Source organism: Orycteropus afer, unplaced genomic scaffold (genome assembly GCF_000298275.1).
Source record: "Orycteropus afer afer isolate SDZICR_OR568_19922 unplaced genomic scaffold, OryAfe1.0 scaffold00230, whole genome shotgun sequence".
Classification (NCBI taxonomy): Eukaryota; Metazoa; Chordata; class Mammalia; order Tubulidentata; family Orycteropodidae; genus Orycteropus; species Orycteropus afer.
In genome coordinates, this window is record NW_006921817.1 from 2279907 (window position 1) to 2282585 (window position 2679).

At 37.8% G+C, this 2679-nt stretch overlaps 1 protein-coding gene across 1 annotated transcript in view; it reads right to left on the minus strand.

Annotated features, from left to right (window-relative positions):
* Positions 1 to 2679, minus strand: part of DLC1 (DLC1 Rho GTPase activating protein) — a 606782-nt gene that overhangs the window by 352329 nt on the left and 251774 nt on the right. The window lies entirely within an intron of this gene.

Below are 2679 nucleotides of genomic sequence, written 5' to 3' on the forward strand. Positions count from 1 at the left end.
CGACGGCACTTAACAACAACAACAACAACATCTATCTATAGATAAGCTTATGTATAAATATAAGTTTATGTATAAATGTAAGCTTATGTATAAATATCAATTTAAATATAAATATAAGTTTGCTTATATATATACACAAGTCTCTCTCTATATAGGTATACACACACACATACACATATTTGTACATACAGAGCACATTTCCCATCAATTTTGGTAAAATAATACTAAGATTCATAAGGTTATTGCCATTTAACAGAAACAGATTTAGATCTATACAAAGGGATGAATGTGCTCAAATGATCGTTACAGGCCTCTAAATCACAAAGAAGACCTAGATGTGACTTTTCTAGCCTCTGGTGATAACTTTCTAGGGTATTTATAAAGGACCAGAGGATGCCTATAAAGCAATTATTTTGGTGCCAGGCAAATAGTAAATGCTCAGATTAAAGTTGAGTGGCTTTTATCTCCCCAAAAAGTTCTTCAGAATCACAGAGTATTTCTGATTTAAGTTTAAATGATCATTTAAACTAAATCTGCAAGTGGAAAGCATATGAACTAGGATTCCCTGACATTGTGTGCAAAGAAATACAACATTTGCTTGCGTATATCTCTATTTTTTTTTTTCCTGAGTAAATGCCCAATAGGTTTTAATCAGGCAACAAAGGGATTATAATTCTCTCCAAACCAAACTCAATGCTGTCGAGTTGGACCCAACACATAGCAACCCCTCCTTGGGTTTCCAAGGCAGTATCACTACAGAAGTAGATTGCCCCATTTTCCTTTGGAGGAGTGGTCGGTGGATTTGAATTGCCAGCCTTCTGGTTAGCAGTCAAGTGCCTTAGGCACTATGCTACCAGAACTCCTTCAAACTAAGAATTATTGGTATAGAAAGTTATAAATCTATAATCATTTATCATTGCATTTCATTTATAGTCTAAGAGTTTGCAATCATTCCTTACTTCTTCATCATTTAATAAATATTGATCTCATGTCTTGTCCCTGGGTGGTTGGTGGTGCAAATGATTAACAGGAAAAAGGCCTGGCAATCCCCTTTCTGAAAGGTCATAGCCTTGAAATTCTAATGTAGTATAGGTCTGTATTGAACCACATGGGGTCTGCATGACTCAGAAGCGACTCTATGGCAATTTTTTTTTTTTTTTTTGCTTAGAGCAGTGGGGATACCAAACCAAAAACCAAACTCTCCGTCATTGAGTCGATTCCATCTCATAGTGACCCTGTAAGACAGAAAAGAACTGTCCCATAGGGTTTCCAAGGCTATAAACCTTTAAGGAAACAGACTGCCTTATCTTTCTCCCATGGAGCAGCTTATGCGTTTGAACCATGGACTTTCTGGTTAGCAGCAGAATGCTTTAACCACTATGCCACCATGTAAATCATATATAACAGTTACTGTACTCATCTAATTTGTATTATCAGGAGAGACAGGCAATAAGTATTTGAACAAAATATAATGTAAAATTAGATAGCAACAAGTGTTATGAAGGATTAAAAAGCACACTTGGGCAGAGGGCCAAGGAATCATGATAGGAAGGGTGTTATGTGGTGTTAGGCTCTTACTCATGGAGTGGGAAGCCTCTAAGGTGAGTTGATCCATGGGCGGAAGTCTGAATGAAATTCATGGACAGTTGTGCACATGTCTGAATGAAGAGCATTCTAGGCCATCATTTAGGCTTGATTTCACATTCAGTTTTTTTTTTTTTTTTTTATGGTGGCTTTTCTCTTACACATGGTCCTGTTTACTTTTAAGTGCTACTGTATTTTCTTTTGTTTTTCTTTCATAGGCTGAGTGGATGTAAACATCGGGCCCCATTTTCCTCTCTTGTAGAATGAGGGTGTCTGGTGAGCTAACTCTTCAAAATGTTAACATTTTGTGGTGGCTATTTTTCTTAAAAAAAAAAAAGAAAGGAAGAAAAAGGGGAAGACCCTCAATGAGATGGATTGACACAGCTCCAACGATGGGCTCAAGCATAGCAAGGACTGTGAGGATAGTGCAGGACTGGGTGGTATCTTGTTCTGTTGTACAGAGGTCGCTATGAGTCAGAAATGACTTGACAACACCTAACAACAAAATACTCCATTAACGGAGCTCTGGTAGCACTGTGGTTAAGGCATTGGGCTGTTAACCAAAAGGTAGGCAGTTTGAACACACCAGCTGCTCCACAGGAGGAAGATGAGGCAATCTACTTTCATAAAGATTTACAGCCTTGGAAATTTGATGGGGGTCTCTATGAGTCAGAATCAACTTCATGTCAGTGGGTTTGGTTTTGGTTTTGTTGTTCTACTATGAACAGTATATAAGAATTGGTCGACATTTCAGGAGGTAGCATATGATCAAGAACCGATGATACTGAAGGAAGAAGTCCAAGCTGCACTGAAGGCTTGGTGAAAAACAAGCATCCAGGAATTGACAGAATACCCATTGAGGTGTTTGAACAAATGAATACAGCTCTGGAGCCATCTACTCATTTATGCCAAGAAATTTGGAAGACAGCTACCTGAACCATATTTGAGAATATTCAAAAGAAGTGAGACCAAACAGAATGTGAAACTATGAAAGAATAGTATTAACATCACAAGCAAGGAAGATTTTGGAAGATAATTAAAAAAACAGTTGTAGCAGTATATTGACAGGAGCTCTGGTAGCATAGTGCCTAAGGC